At 40.9% G+C, this 15,996-nt stretch overlaps 1 long non-coding RNA gene across 2 annotated transcripts; it reads right to left on the reverse strand.

Annotated features, from left to right (window-relative positions):
- Window positions 1-2,577: 2,577 nt before the first annotated feature.
- LOC128147545 (uncharacterized) lies at window positions 2,578-15,192 on the reverse strand. Of its 2 annotated transcripts, XR_008237040.1 has the most exons (5): window positions 15,107-15,192; window positions 14,562-14,659; window positions 8,099-8,304; window positions 6,412-6,479; window positions 2,578-6,088 (listed from the first exon to the last, which is right to left on the reverse strand). It is a non-coding gene; the product is annotated as an uncharacterized LOC128147545 (long non-coding RNA). The 2 variants fall into 2 exon arrangements; XR_008237041.1 differs by lacking the exons at window positions 14,562-14,659; window positions 15,107-15,192 and adding an exon at window positions 8,406-8,504.
- Window positions 15,193-15,996: the final 804 nt, after the last annotated feature.

Genomic DNA, 15,996 nt, shown 5'->3' on the forward strand with positions numbered 1-15,996 from the left:
CTCAAACTGAAGGACTCAAGACCAGTCATTGATTGTGAAGACCTCATCTGTTAGAGCTCAACTGGCAGCAGGCAATGTATGAAAGATATTTCTCCAGAATAATGAGAGATAGTAAAGCAAAATAATAAAACAAAACAAAACAAACAAACAAAACAACCCTTGAACATGCTCAAAGTGGTAAATGCAATATGCTGGCAAAAGTGTTTTTTCTGGTTATCAAGCAGGACAGTGTATTTTTCTATAAATGCTACTCCAGGGTGAACTTGTTGCCTTCTGTCACTGGAGTTTTGGCTTGGTTCAGAGATACTCAAACTGAAATGTGTCAATCCTGCTAAAGAAGCCAAATTACTAACAGTTAAGATTCTTTTGGTACTTCAACATGGGGGGGGGGGGATCAGCCTGCAAGTGGGGAAAACAACAATGGATAAAAACATACTGATCTTTTAATACCAACCAACTTTTTTATAAGCAGAACTTGAATAAGCCTATAGTACTAGAACTTCCATAATGACTTAATAGTATTTTAAAAAGATGAACCCAGAAAACAATAAATCTTCTGACTCTGTCCAACAAAATGCTTACAAAACATTTAACTTTGGGCATGGGAGCAATACCTTTTAGGTTCTTTGGTGAAGATACTTATCTCGCAGCAGTTAAGCATGTGCTTAACTGTTTCACCGTGTGTCAATAACCTTATAAAAACCTACAAGGTTTTTATATGAAATAACATCAGTTATTTTGTTTGTAAAAACCATGCAATTTCCAGAAAATCTAGGTTCAGCAATCGCAGTCTGAATTACCATGCTTAGATCCTCAGCCTGAACAAATCACTGGCACTCCACTGCCTTTAACTGAGCCCACAACCCATTGAAGATACAGCCTCAGGACCCCAAACAGTGCTGTTAGTCCTAACAGCTCTCAAAGGCTGAAGACTTGGAGCTCAGTCAGAGAGGTTGTGCTGGATTTAGTGGTAATGGCTTAAGAGGTTACCTCTCCCAGCTGTCTGCAGCGGTCCCCCACCAGAAGCTGAAACAGAGCCATCAGAAAGCAACATTGTCCAGCCCTCATCCATACAGCTCACAGCCAGCACATTAATTTTAACTGCCAATGGTCTGCAAACTATGACAGTTGATAAACTGGCACTTGCTTGCATCTGCTGCCTCCACTAGTAGGGTGGAAGACCATAGCAAAGTGGCTGGGTAGACATTAAGGGCAGTAACTCCTTCCTCCACCCCAACAAAATTAATAGCACTTGTTTGCCAGAGCCCTAATCTGCCCAGAGTGGAACGACATGTTGAAAGAAGCAACTCCATTTAACTTCGTTTGGGGGGGAATGAAAAGAGAGCATTTTCTACATTTCGTGAGGCAGTGAATGGGAAAGAAGTAGTGTATATACAGTACCCCTTGTAATTTTAATTCACGTTGCCCCCTCTCAGTGAATAAATCTTGTTAAACCTTATCCTCTCAGAGACCATCTGGATGAAAACTATTCAGGAAACGTCACCATTGGTACAAGAACTTAAATCTCACCATAAATCTCAGCATGTCAAAGCCAAGCATGCATGCCTTAAAGAAACTCTGCAGCTGTGACTCGCTCAGAGTTGCAGACATGTGTGTGCAAACGGTGCCTCCCAAGAAACACACTGCTACATTTCAGTAACTCTTAAAAACAAATGAAAGCAAACTCTGGGATTTTCTCATTTTCAGATAGCTTTGAGCTTTTTTTTTATAGAAAAGAAACAAAATACTTTAATAAAAGCTACATAAAATTTACTATCCTATTAGAATGGTACTGGCTCAAATGATCTCCACCCTTGTCTCTATCTTTCCTCTGATTACTTCTCCCTCTCTTCCAAAGTACATGTGCTAATGTGGCAAGCTATGTTCAAAATCGGAAATCATGATTACTTTGCTCTGTAATCTGATTGCCTGTATAGTTAGACACCTGCCTTCCTGGCAAATTTCTTTATGGTAACAGGGTATGAGCAGGTTGGCCTTTTAAATGCCAGATACGGTCAAAACAGCTTTGATCTGAGCTCAGTGAGAACACTACCCTTATCCAACAGCAGATATTCTCCCCTCTCTGTACACACCAAACCTAGTATAATTGTTTTTATAAAAAAGGATTTCATATTTAATTCACCAATTTCAAAATATGGCAAAACATAATGCAAAACTTACAAGGCAATCCATCTAATAAGTGAAAAAATAGAAAAGTAACTAGGAGAATTAATCTAGGCTCAATGCTTTGACCAAAACATTTTTGGGGATGAATGCAGGCTTGGTCAAACATAAAGGTTCTGCAGGTTTGCTTCATTTTCACTCACTTATTTCCATAACGGAGCAAAATTCAAAATATTTGAAGAGGACTGAGATGATTCACATTTGGTAATTTTAAAAAAAGATTTCTTAAAAAATTCAAAAGGAGCTTGTTTGGAAACATTTTTCAAGTAGGAAAAAACTTCTTAAACATAGGTAAATTCCAAGCAGATAATTTCATTTTCATTTTTATTTAAGCAAAATATTTTACTTGACTGAAACTGAAATTTTTTCAGTTTTCTGAAAAAAATTTCACCTTAGAAGTGCCAGACAACTTAACAATCAGCTACTTTTTCACACTAAAAGTATTAGGAGCCTGAGAATGGATTGATTAGATTTGCTAGATGGAAACAAGTTTCATTAGCCCAAGCAATGAGATATTTCTTATATATATCAACATACTGCAATTGATAAGCAGTTTCCTCCAATAGTTGTGAAGGTTTCCTGACAAGTCAGCTAAGATCACTGGATCTCACTCTTGAGTTCCATACAGGCAATCCTCATTTATTTTTGCAAGAAACTTCAGTTCTGTGAAGCTGCATAACACCACTGCAAAGCATCTCAGCTACCATCACAACAGCAGACATGACACTGGTTTGCTAACACAGGTTCTTGCTTGGCTATCTACAAAAAAAGAGATCAATTATCCTTAGAGGTAATAGGTGCTATCCAGACATTCAAAGACAGCCTTGGTGACTCCCTGCAAAGTAATCCATCCCTTCCCCACAAGTGCAGAGATACTTACTACTAAGAATTATCAGCCTCCCACTGGAGAAGCAACGTTGTCTGGGCCTCAGTAAATGAGCTTCAGCATATAGTTGTCTAAGAGCCATAGAATGAACCAGTTGTATCCCCCATAATGGAAACATTTGCTAGCTCAGCATGAAAGATGATCAGCAATGTTTTCTTGTCATGCAAGGTGTATTGTTTCTTCTTTTTAAAGCTATATCCCATGCTGGGCTCTAATTCCTCCCACATGACTTTCTACACCAAACTGGGGAGCTAAATTAGGAAGGGGTACTGTTTTAGTCTGCCTGCATAGACAACGGATGGGGACATGTGGGCTGAATTGCCCTCTGGAGGTGCATATCACTTTCCAGCATCAATGGGGGAGCCTCGGGTGATTAGGTACTAACTTAGGTGCCTCAGTTATATGCTTGAAGTCAGGTGGCTCAAATCCAGGAGCAACCATGCTGCTTCTCCTGTCCTAAACTGATGCATGCTGTTGCTACATGTTGCAAAACAAATGGCAAATACTAATAGTTTTGGTGGAAGTGATAACAGTTAGTATAAAAGTTAGTGCTTTGGATCTAAACCTAGGATACTATTATTATTACAGAAATCCAGACTGTTTTGTACATCCTTTAACTTTGCTCCTTCAACTGTGCAGTGCTGCATAACTGGACATGTTGTGTGAGATTATTTTCACTTTTCATGGAAGCTTCACTCAGAGCTAGCCACTACTGGAAGCCAGACAGCAAATCTGCCAGGCCACCTTGCCGCTGTGGTACAGTAAATCAGTTGTTCCTATGGCAAGTAGTATATATATAATTTTTTTCTTCAGTGCACAGTACAAGGATGACTCAAGCTTCACAGGTGAAGTTCAGATGAGTTCAGATCTATTCAAGCCCTCTCAATGTTCCCATATGCTTGACTCAAGTCCAAACATTTAATTGTCAGCTCCAGACAAAAACTTCCAATGAAGAAGCAGAGGAGGGGATTGTGAACTCTGCTTTCCAGCACTAAGGACTTGAGCACTTTTTTTTTTTTTTATAATCTGTCATTTGTACTTTTTCATACTAAAGGTGACAGTCTAATTCACATATGACCAACATCCATAAATCATGTTGGGGGGAGGAAATATTCATAAATCCATATCAAACAGCACCCAAATTATGACAAATGACATGGCAGTCATAAAATTGCACAAGCACAACTCACCAAGTCATTAATTTCATGGCCGTGGAAAATAAACAGACACATTTTTTTCGCAGCCCTAATAAATTTTAAAAAACTCAAAGAATGGTCCATCTGCTTCGAATAATTTTTAATTTCCTATTCTGTCTCGTTCCCATTAGCTATTCCACTGAGATATTTGCTAAATTCTTTCATTTGCCTCCTCCCATCTGTATTCAATTACTCTATTCCCAAATAGAGTTAGTTTTTCTTTCTCCTAAGCACAGTACAAAATATCCCCACCTGTACCTTAAAGCAAATGTTATGTGTGTTTTATTATCTGTTAGACTCTATGAGTCATTCTAACTCGATTGCCTGTGCTGAAAGACTTGGAGGGCAATCTGATTTTGATGTTTTCTGGCTTTGGTGAAAAACACCTGCCTGATTCTCATAGCTAATCTATTAACTTGGTAAATGCCTCAACAGATGTTCTAGAATCAGCTAGGGATCAGGGTCCGTCCTCGTGACAGCGTCCGCTTGTAAGCTTGAAATATTTAAATGTTCAGAGATCAGAGGCCAATGATGTGTTTTGGGTACAAGCTTTCACTAAATCATTTTTTTCAGTCAGTCCCTGGAGTGCAATCCACATACAATAAGTGGCTGGAGCGTTCTGACTGAGCAGGGCAACAATACAGGCCTCCTTGAACTTTGAAGGGACATGAATTTCAAGGCAGGATTGGCTGCTTTTACTGAAAAATGGAACAAATTTTAGACTGTGCTGAAGCTGTTCCCTTTAAGCTACACGTCTTTTTCCAGTTCCTTTCCTTTCTTCCTAATGAAACCCATTAAGAAACTATAAGCCTTGGCTTTGAGACCTGCCTTTCCAAGGATAACTTAATGTCTCTGAGGAACCTGTTCTAAGCCGTCATCCTCTGTTTGGGTCAGCACTGCTCTGCATGATTCACTTACTGTGTGCCTGATCCTCCACTTTGTTGTGTTGGTTTTAAGCCAGGGTTGCTCCACTGACTCTAAGCCATTCCACTCTATAATAGCCCCCAAGGCTGCACAAACTGGCTGGGATCACCAGAGCAGAGCAATCCCTTGAGAAGGCTTTACTCCTCCCATAGGAAGGGTGGGATAGATGCATGACATCAGTGTCAAGCCCACGTGAATTCCCATTTAGCAGGTTAAGGCAGTTTTCTATCCAGCTAGTACCACCAGAGCAACACAAATGAGAAAAGAAAGGCTCACAACACAGAAAACCCAATGGCCACTGCTGCCTCTCCCCCTGCCCTCGCTTTCAGAAATGGCCCCTTGTCAATCAAAGCTGGACCTGAGAGGCTAAAAATGTTTATTACTTTGGTAAGCTTTTATATCATCTTGATTCTTGTAAGAAATGCTCAGGCTTGAGATAAAACGTCCCAAATGATTCAATTTGAAATGGCTGCAAGCTTCACTGCAAAAATTTTCTCAATGAGATCACATGAAAGGCAGAATGACTAGAAGTCAGAACACCTTTTTCTGACCTTCACTCACCACTTGACTCTGGTCACTTCTCTTACCCTTTGTTTATCTCCACTTCTTCATCTGCTAAATAGGCTTTATTAATGCAAACTTACTTCACTGTTTTGAAGCTTAATTAGTTAACGTTTGTAAAGTGTTTTGAGATCAATACAGTATTATTACTAATGTATTCAAAATCTCATCTCTGCTGCTATTTGCTCTTGGAGGCTTGACAAGGCGGCTTTCACTGTTCCATATCTTCAACAATCCTCAGAAGCAGCTCTCACATGAGTGATCAGCAGATGGAGTTGGAGGAGTGAGAAGGGAAATGACTGATTCATACCGTTATCGCTGTTACACATGCTGCTTTCTAGAAGACAAAATAGAAAATACGAAGGGAGGGTTGATAACAAATACTTAAGTATTTAAAGGAAGACATTTAAAGTACAGACAACTGCTTATATGTTATCGGAAATTATTACATTTTTCAAAAGCATCCTTTTGGCATAGCCATCTTGTTAGCCTTCAAGCCTGACAAGACCTGGAGGAAGGTTCTAAGTGTGACATGAGGGAGAAGAAAGAATCACTGGAAATGGTGTTCCCACCTGAGGATCTATGGCAAGAAGCTTCATTAAGGTGGAAAAGGAGATTTTCTGTCTGTAAACAAATGTGGAAGAATTGACCATCACTTACCTAGTAGGAATAGTTTCTTCCTTCAGTTTTCAGGCTGTATCTCTGCTGAAATCAAATCTACTCCTCTCCTGTCATTGAGAGATTAGAAAAATGGAACTGGTTACTGGAAAGATACAATAACAAAGTTTGATTTTTAAAGTATAATCCCTGCAAAATTCTCTTTGTAAATTAGGCAGATATGTATACTTGCTCTTCACTTCTTGTCTATTTTGACACTTTCAAAGTGGTATTTCTTTCAAAAAAAATAAGAAGAAACAACAGGCCATGTCCTGGTCCAGTCTTGCTGACATAAGTGATACCTTGACCTGAAGAACTAGCTAGGGACTGTGCTGGCAAGAAAGATTGTCTGGTTAAGGGAGAGCCAACAAAGCCAATTTTAACCTATGTGCCCCATTCATGTATAAATATCTGACACCGGAAGTAGAAGTGGTATGATCAGTGCATGTTCCACAGGGACAAAACATGGCAAATATAAACTTTTTCTCATAGCCTGTGCAACCTGGAGGTGATCTCCAGACTCAAGCACAGTTACATGCCTACACCTGTCTCCTGCAAAGATTAAGATTTTGGTTCAGGATCCTCTCTAATGCAGAACATTTTAAAACCATTTGTCTGTATTCTACATATCTTTTCTTCAGTAAACATTGGAAAGAAGCTACCTTCCAGATTAACACAAGAAAGACAATACATTTTTCATACGAGATACATGCAGCTCTATTGACACAGGCTGTGTTGCATTTGTAGACCCTTTGGTACAAAAAGAGATACATAAGTTATAAAAAAAGAATAATGAAATACGATGTTATTATACCTGTCCACAGCAGAGGGTGCTAAGATTAAAGACAACTGACCATAGAGTTAACATCTGGGGCAATGGGAGCAGATTTACAGCAAGCAGGAGGTGGAGGTTTGTTGATTAGTGGAGTAATAAAGACATGCGTTGACTCTTCATGAATGCTACGTCTTGTTGCTTTTTTCTGAAATTCAGGCTTTTCATAAGAAAGGAGGTACAACATCCAGAGCAGAAAAATGATGCCTGGTTTCTTGCATCAATAATTTTTCTCAGAAATTGAATTTAACACACATGCTAATAAAAACAAATCAGATCAAACGAACAAGCAGGCAGTGAATGTTCTCCTGTACTCTGCCTTTTTTTTCCCCCCAGAATTCTTTTAATCAGTCTCAGGAAGATACATTTATCTCATGCCAAAAGCAGCCTTAAGTAAGTAAGAGTGAAAAATTCAGAAATACTTCTGCCAGTGAAGCTGGCTGTTACTTCAATGAAAATGAGGTATCTGACTGACAGCTTAGCTTCTATTGTGTTTCAGTGAAAACACATCCTTGAATTTAGAGCTGTGTAATGACATTATTACATTAAGCTTGTTATTTGAAAACAGACAAACTGCTCCAAAAATATTCTGCTACCAGACACATGTTTGGCTTCATCTCTTCAGAGATGACTGAACATGTCATTAAGTCCCCCCTCCCTATACCTACCTACCCACCAGTTTTCACAGACTGTTAAGTTTGCTTGTGGGGCAGGGTGAAGCAAAAAGAAGGGAAGAGGCAACAGCTCTGAAGTACGTGCCTGAGGGCCTGGAAAGCTCACAGGTTTGAAAAAGGATTACCAAGTTTTTGGCTAGCGAGTCAAGCCGAACTCAGAGCAGGAGCAAGCGAAAAATTTTACCCTTTGATGAAATGCGGTGTCCTCTGTCCGTAGTTCTCAATCTTCCCCACACAAAGCAAGCCCTCCTCAATTTTCTGCTCCTTCACTCACACCTCTGCAGAAGGCAGGCTTCTCTCCCATTGAGCCCAGGAGCAGCAATTGGGGTTCTTTCTTTGAAACACCTTGGAAGCTGTCATCCTCAGCATCAGCTCTCTGACCTACAAGACCTGAACAGAAATCAGACAAAGGTCAGAGGAGGGAATAAATTTGTAACTGGAGTCACAGTGACAAACCCGACTAATTTTAAGATGGAGCTGGAGTAGTTCACCTGTGACAGCAGACGTGACGTCCATTCCAGATCCACATTCCCGTGTGAAATAAGTAGATTGCTTGTTAACCTGTAATAGTGAAAGGCTAAGAACTGGAAGGCCAAAATACCTTCTCCCTATCTGCCGTGGATGTATCCCTCCAGGTCAGGACCCCACCACAGCAGCCCAGCAGTGCAGGTAAAACTTTTACAGCTGCCATCCATGCAGTCCCCACGCTGGGACTTTTCACCAACAGTAAGTGCAATGCAAATACCAGACAAACAACTGTTAGAAGTAGTTTGTTTTATTAAATAAAAACAAAAAAACTTTTAATAGGTATCAGAAATCCAGAGTGGTTTTCTGCTTGCTAGCTTTGACATCAGGGGAACTCCTGATTCTCACCGAAGCAAGTAGAAATCAGACTTGGGGAGAGAACAGATGGTTCAACAGCTCCGCTTAAAAGCACAGGATACTCACAAAGGAGAAAGGCAGGAGGGAGAGGGGAGAGCTGAAAGACAGCCTTGCAGAAGAAAGCCCACATATACCATGGCTCGCAACTTGTTGGGAATACAGGCTTTGACCATCAAAACAACTGAGGCAGGTCCCCACAGACGTCTGCTTGTTGCAATGGAAGTTAGGAGGCTGAACGGGCGTTGTGCTTATCAGCATTTTGGATGATCTGGACTTTATCACTTTGGTATAACCTAACACCTTTGTGCCTAAAGTCCCAGCTTCAAATCTTGTGGCAAGATGAGAGGAATCTGGTTACTGACGATAAGCCAAAACCAAAAGCACAGAAATACTCAAGTACAGCATATACACAAGTCCTCAAGGCAGAATTCCTGTTACGACTGGCATCATAACACCGAGATTCATTTAGCCACTATTCAATTATATGTTCTTTTTTCTTCTTTTTCCCTCCAAATTACTACTGTCACTAGGCATGAGTACTCACTGAAGAGTGAAGACAAGTAGTAAATAAAATGCAATGAAAGTTGTTTTACATCTCTCTTCATCCCCTCTACACAGCTCCCTCAACCTTAAAATTTAGGGAATAAAGACCACGTTTTCTATGCAGACAATGAAAAGTATATGCACTGAATGTCAATTCTATAGGAGAGAAAAGAAGAGATTGAAAGAAAGAAACCCATAAAAGGAAATGCACCACATTCTTCCACCCTCTACCCCAACAAATCCAATTAAACTTGCCAAGACACACACACATGCTGTCAATCATTCCAGATCCTATCCAGCCTATCAATATTTCAGCAGCATTTCACTCACTTTCTGGGACTATGCACACTCCACACAGCATGCACTCAGTGTTCCCCATGCTCCTTCCTTGCCCCTTTTAATCAGTCACAACAAGCCACATTCATTTCTTTCACGCACCTTATGCTACACCAAGCTAACTGGTTAGCTGGCACAGCAGAGCTTCTTTGTACTCCATTGATAGTTTGTGGCTTGGTTTTTTTTTTTTTTTTTAAAAGGAAAACACAGGATGCAAAATGTGGCTGTTTATGTATGGAAGGACACCAACACAGAGGAATTGTGTTCATGCTTATAAAATAGTTTTGCTTATGGGGAAATACTGCTTTCCTATTGCGGTGGCCTCATTTTAAAAAGCACAAGGAAAATGGACTGAAAACTTTAGAAAATTTCTGGTAATATATGAGATCCAGATGTCCCCCAGAGACCTTACGCACTGGGGCATTCTCAAATGTATGTACATGACCTTATGTACATGGGCATTCTCAAAGCCTGCCCTAGACACAATGCCATTACCAAAATAACTTCAGTAATTTGGACTTCTGTTCCTATGCAGGCTGTATGGTTGCGGCTTCAGAACAGAACTAGATTCTCCTTAACAGGAAAGGGAGATGCATGATGGCTTTTTCATTCTGTGTATCTTGTGCAGGACTGAGGGTGCTCTCAGGGCTGCCCTTGAGCCACGGATATACATGCTAACTCATTTTCAAAGATAATGCTTATTTTGAGTGCCCTGGAAAGATCACAGCCATATCTTGTGCCAGTATAATCACAGGTCTGTCAGCTTTCTCTTCAAATTCTCTCTTGACGTCACCATGGGAAATGTATAGAAACCTAATCTGATGGAAGATTTCACTGACTGTTGGGTTGCCTTTACTGACATTACAGGTGGTGACCTAAACTGGCTCCAAAAGAATGGCTGGGCTTTCAAGCAGGCGGTAGCTATTCCAGCTTAGCAATCTGTTGATATGAATTTTGCCCTTTTCCAGCATTCCCATGTCCTGAACTGCTCCAGTGCTGCGTGGATTCCCAACTAAAAGGTGAGATCCTATTCCATCCCTATGACATTTTTCTTTTTTTCTGAAAGGCCTAAAGAGCCGAAGTTGCAGCCTAATGTCCCTACAAGATGACTGGAGTGCACAGATGAAATGGCACAAAAATACACATGCTGGTGACCACTGTGTGTGCTGGCACAAACACCAGACAATAAAGACCAGTTGTGCAACTTGATATATCCAGTTCTGAATAGATATGACTAGATTCTAGTGATCAGCCTGCACTCTCCCTCAAATCCAAACAGAAACTGGATAAGGTTAAATCTTTTCTTTTCTCCCTTTTGCAAAGAGGATTTTTATCTCTCTGGAACCATAGCCTCTCACCTGCTGAGCTCTAATTTATGGGTCTAGAAGCGCTCTTCAGTCTTCAAAGTCCCACCTTCTGTCTTCAGATATGCTCCTAAAAAGTGTCTTTTGACATGACCACCCTAACCCCCAACGAAATTTCAAGCGCTCTCTGCACAAAATGTGAATTCTAAGAATATAAAGATTCTCATCAGTAAAAAAATTCAGAGATAAGGACTCATGGTTTAAATGCATCTTTTAGAATGAATTTAAACATTAACTTTTCAGCTTCAGTTTCATTAAATTATCAGGGAATGCTGAGCTTTCAGTAGCAGGAGAGATTTCATCTGGATAGCATAACTTCATCTCCCATCATAGTGAGAACCAACACTCCCTTGGAGGATCTTGTTCTGCTTCCTCATGCTGAGACCTATCATGCTCTGAGGCCCAGGGGAAAACCTGGTTGATCATGCCTTGAAAGTGCAGGCAAGGCCAACTACATGTAGAGTAGTACAGCTCCCTCAGACAGCAGACACCCTGCTAATCGTTTGAGAGTGAGCTGAGATTAAAAGGACCTGCATAAATAGACAGGCTAGTTATTCAGATAGTTTGCTACCTTTTTTTTAGCAGTCTCGCTGGACATCTACACTTTGGAGAACCCAATCCCTCAATATAAAAGGGGCTTTCTTCCAGCTTAGAGCTTCTTTGAAGCAATGCTTCCCCAAAACATGAAGGGAGCTGTGTAAGCTTGAATCCAGGGTAAAAAGGGAAAAACCTCACTCTGCAAAGTTCTGGCTTTAATATAGACCTCAAGGTTTTGAATACCAACATCCCTGGAGGTGCTGTCCAGAAAATGTTTCTTCCCTGAGCCTCTTAGTATTTTCCACTTTCTTAACTCTATGGGAAACTTTCTTGCACAAGGCGGAATTCCAGACTTTGAAGGGTTAGAGGAAGAAGGGGGAAAAAAGAGGAAAGCAGGTGAGCATTGCTTGCCTGGGCAATTATCTATCCTGTAAATAGTTAGTGTTTACTCCCAATTGTAACAAGGTTATCTGCCAAATACAAATACTGCCTTCTGTGAATAGCCCAGCTAGGAAGAACCTAAGCCAAAGGGAACTTCTGAATGAGTCACAGCCAGAACTGGCCATAAAGCACCAGTGAAATACTGACTGCAATGTGACCTGTTTCCTATATTTGGTAAGCAACGTGTAATTTCCACATAAATTGGGAAATGACTTTATGACTGAAAAGAAGTCACAGTTGTGCAGGCATGCAGTCTGAGTGGCAGCTCACTTATCCCTGGTAACAAGAATTCAGCTGACTCGGGGATTGCCTGGAGGCCTCCAGGGCACTAACAAACAGGGCATCAAATGACTCCAGCACAGCCTTTTCAGAGAAAGAAGTTTGACACAGAATAATGCCATGAGTCACCTTGTAGATGGGTTTATGTGCAGTGTTTGTGGGCAACAAGTAAAAAAAAAGAGCTGAAGAGCATTCAAGAACGTAGCTGGCAAGGTACTGACATGTGATTCTTATAAGGAAATTACAGTTTTTCTCAGCCATGCTTTTGGGTAAGTGGTCACTTGATGCAATGCGTGGCATTTCTTTAGAGTGCTGAATCTTGCGCACTGTTCTTGGGAACACAATGGGCAAAGCTCCCGGGGTATGATTAATTAAAATAGCTACCACATGTTTATCTGTGTCTTTATCTGAGGGTAGCTTGCTTTCTACTGCACTAGTGATGTTAAGAGGTAAAAATCACAGCTGAAAGGAGTAAACCTCCCTCTGTTTATCCTAGAAGGGAATGCGAGCACTGAAGCACTCAGCAGGACAGACCTGGCCTTGCAAGAATCTTGCATTCTAATATTTGTTATCGTGTCTGCCCATGGTGTGTGAAGAGAGTAAGGCAACAAAAAAATGGGTGCTTAAACCAGCACCCTGAACAGGGAGCAAATTGAGCTTGCCAACAGGGAGTTCAGAGGAGACTATGACTTCGGACTTCACAATTTACAAAGATATCTTCCCAGACCTTGACTTTAGTAGCTGCCATTTAAAACTCACAGCCTTGAGTATGAAGCTTGGAATTACAAACCCATTTTTCAGAAATAAGGGTGGACTGCTGTCTTTTCCAACACATTCTAGAAGAGTACATGGTTCCTTTTAATCTAGCAGCCTAGGTTTTAGGTTCTACCTTGAACCTGTCTTCTGAGAAAGCCTATTGGTATTAGTCCAGTGAAATGGGCACATGAACACTTAATCTGTGAGTCTGGGTGGGCTTCAATACAAGCGAGACCCTGGATGGGTCAGCAATCTCAACATCAAGCATCTCTTTTGGTCCTTTGACAACATTAACATCAATGGGTTTTATGTATCTCCAGGGCTGGGTGAGAGCCAAATCGGTTTTTGAGAATCTAAACAGTTTGTCACTTAGACCACTTGGTGGAATTGCCTTGTCCTTCTTTCATTTCACCTTCCGCAGTGAGCTTCAGAACCTACCATCCTTTCCATCACTCTATTATTTCTTTGTGTACTTATCTTGTAACCAGTCTGCTACACTATAGGTGCCATTTTGAAGCTTTGATCTCAATTGGCATTACTACTAGGTACACGCTTTACGTGCTCCTAGGTCAAAAGAGGGAAGGACCTCCCACAGATTTATTCTGATTGTTTTGCCTGCTCCATCGCACCACTCACTACCTGAACCCCCATCCTCACTTATGCAATTTATAGCAGTCAGAATATGAGCAACACCTGCATATCTTTTGGGAAGCAGCCAGCTTCCCTTTACTGCTAATGGACTTTGAATGAATGGAGCAATGTATTCCTCCCCCAATTATTTAATCAAATTGAAACTGATTTCTAACACAGCACCTGGACAAGCTGCCGTTTATCAAATGAACAAAAACCCCCAATGAATGAACCATTCTCTCCCTTCCTTCCATTTTCTGACACTGGTGTTGCAAATTAGGTGCAGTTAGCAGAGTGTGCTTCCTGGTAAATCATGATGGCTACTTCATCAGATTTTGTTTTTGTAAGCCACTTACCCCTGAGCAGGAAACTATTCCAAATTTGTGAGCATCAACTGAGGTGTGGGCAAAGACCTTGATGTGTTTCTGAAGCTCAACATTGGAGAACTATGAATACATATTCCCTTGTGCTACAAGGGCTGTCCCTGGCAATGCTGCAGAATCACTGATCTTAGCCTGAGAAGCAACTAGTGCATTTTTAGAAGTGAAGCAAACCAGTAAAATTTGCACCCAAAGGTTCTCAGCATTAAAAGGTTTGAACACATTTTCTCCTTTAGAAAAAAAAGAGGCTTGAAAAGATAGCTTAGGTTCGTGGGATGAGGCTTCACAGCCAGACTTTCAAGGCATTCCAGTACCAGGTGTTATAGATGAATTTTCAGAAGCCGGAGATTTTTAGAATCTAGGATTCATATCTGCAAAAGATAATAATTTCAGACTTGAACTTAACTCTGTATTTTTCCTGCAGGAGCATGTGTGGACATGGAGCGGGATTGGCATGGTTCATACAAAACATGGCAGCCAGATGTAGTCTGTGTCTGACCTTTGCATTAGGTAGGTATTCAGATCAAATGCGTAGTTTCAGAGCTGTCTCTGGCTGGCTCCCTTCCCACAGGTTAACTGATTTTTCAAGAAGGTGTTCTGGAAAAATATTAATTTGAATCCACATGTTATTACTATCATGTTATGAAAGACATCTAGAGAAAAGGCCTCCAAATGAGGGACATACAGCCATCAGCCAAGAGGCTGATACGCCTAGATACCAGTGTCTAGCACAATATTTTCTGTCAGCTTCCCAGTTTAACGGTTTGTTTTACTTAAAACCACACAATCCATTGCTGCCACCCCCCACCAGTCCAAACACTGAATTATTTGGAAAGACCTAGGCTGGTTCTCTGTCAGGAATGACACCTGCATGCTGAATGTCTACATATAGCAATAAAAATATGTATCTTTCAGAGATAAGACATTTTATTTTAGTTATTTTAAAAAATGCGCACCCACAGTTTCCTGTGATGAAAGATGGTAAGATAAGATCCAATAAAGGAATCAACACAAACTAGGAAACAGAGATAAACAGAGACTTACCAAACAACTTGATGCAACAGTAAAGCAGCCAACAGCACTGAAGTAACTTTTTCATGCTAAATTCGGTCCAAGCACTCAGGGCATTTGTTCCAATATTTTCATGCAGACCTACTGAACAGACAGCACCAATATTCTTCCATCAGCAAGACAAAAAAGTCCATGTGATGGGAAAACCTTCCCCTCCTAACTGCTTCCCAAAATTTCTATTGACAAGGACAAGACTCTGCTAGTAAACCTCCTGTGGAGCTTGGGGGTCTCCTTGCAAAAGGCTATGGGGTTGTCCTTGATGGAAAGGAGAAGAACCTGATGTTACTTACTCCCCCTAAGAACAAGATCTCACAGATGAGATTTGAAGGCCAACAGACTAACGGCCCTTGAATGACCCCCATTTCAGAATTAGGTTCAGTTTACACGCCAGTAGAGGCTGGGGGCTGAATTAGGAACAGCACAGCTGAGAGTTGCCATACAGCCCCTGCAGCCACTCGACGGGTGTGAACGGCAGCAGGGGCTGTAAACAGGTGCTCTGCTCCACTAAATCTGTTCCATGAGTGGTTTCTGCCTTACTGGGGGAAGGGATTTCTGTTGTGCTGTGCAGGCACAAACCCTCTGGAGGATGCAGAGACCCTTTTACAGGCAAGTGGAAAATAAGTTTGACTGTTTACTTGTTCACGTTGCATCTAGGCAATCAACAGGGTCCTACCTAGATTGATCTGAGTGGATTTTTCTTCTTGCCCCTAAGGAATTCATTTTCTTGACCCTAAAATAAAAAAAAAAAAAAAATCATGCTGATGAGACAAAATCTTGGGATCCATCTGAATATTACATTTCAGATGACCCAAACTCCATAACCTCTAGATAGCAAACCAGCTTGGTAGTAGTCATTTGTTTCA

Source organism: Harpia harpyja, chromosome 10, assembly GCF_026419915.1.
Source record: "Harpia harpyja isolate bHarHar1 chromosome 10, bHarHar1 primary haplotype, whole genome shotgun sequence".
NCBI classification, from domain to species: domain Eukaryota; kingdom Metazoa; phylum Chordata; class Aves; order Accipitriformes; family Accipitridae; genus Harpia; species Harpia harpyja.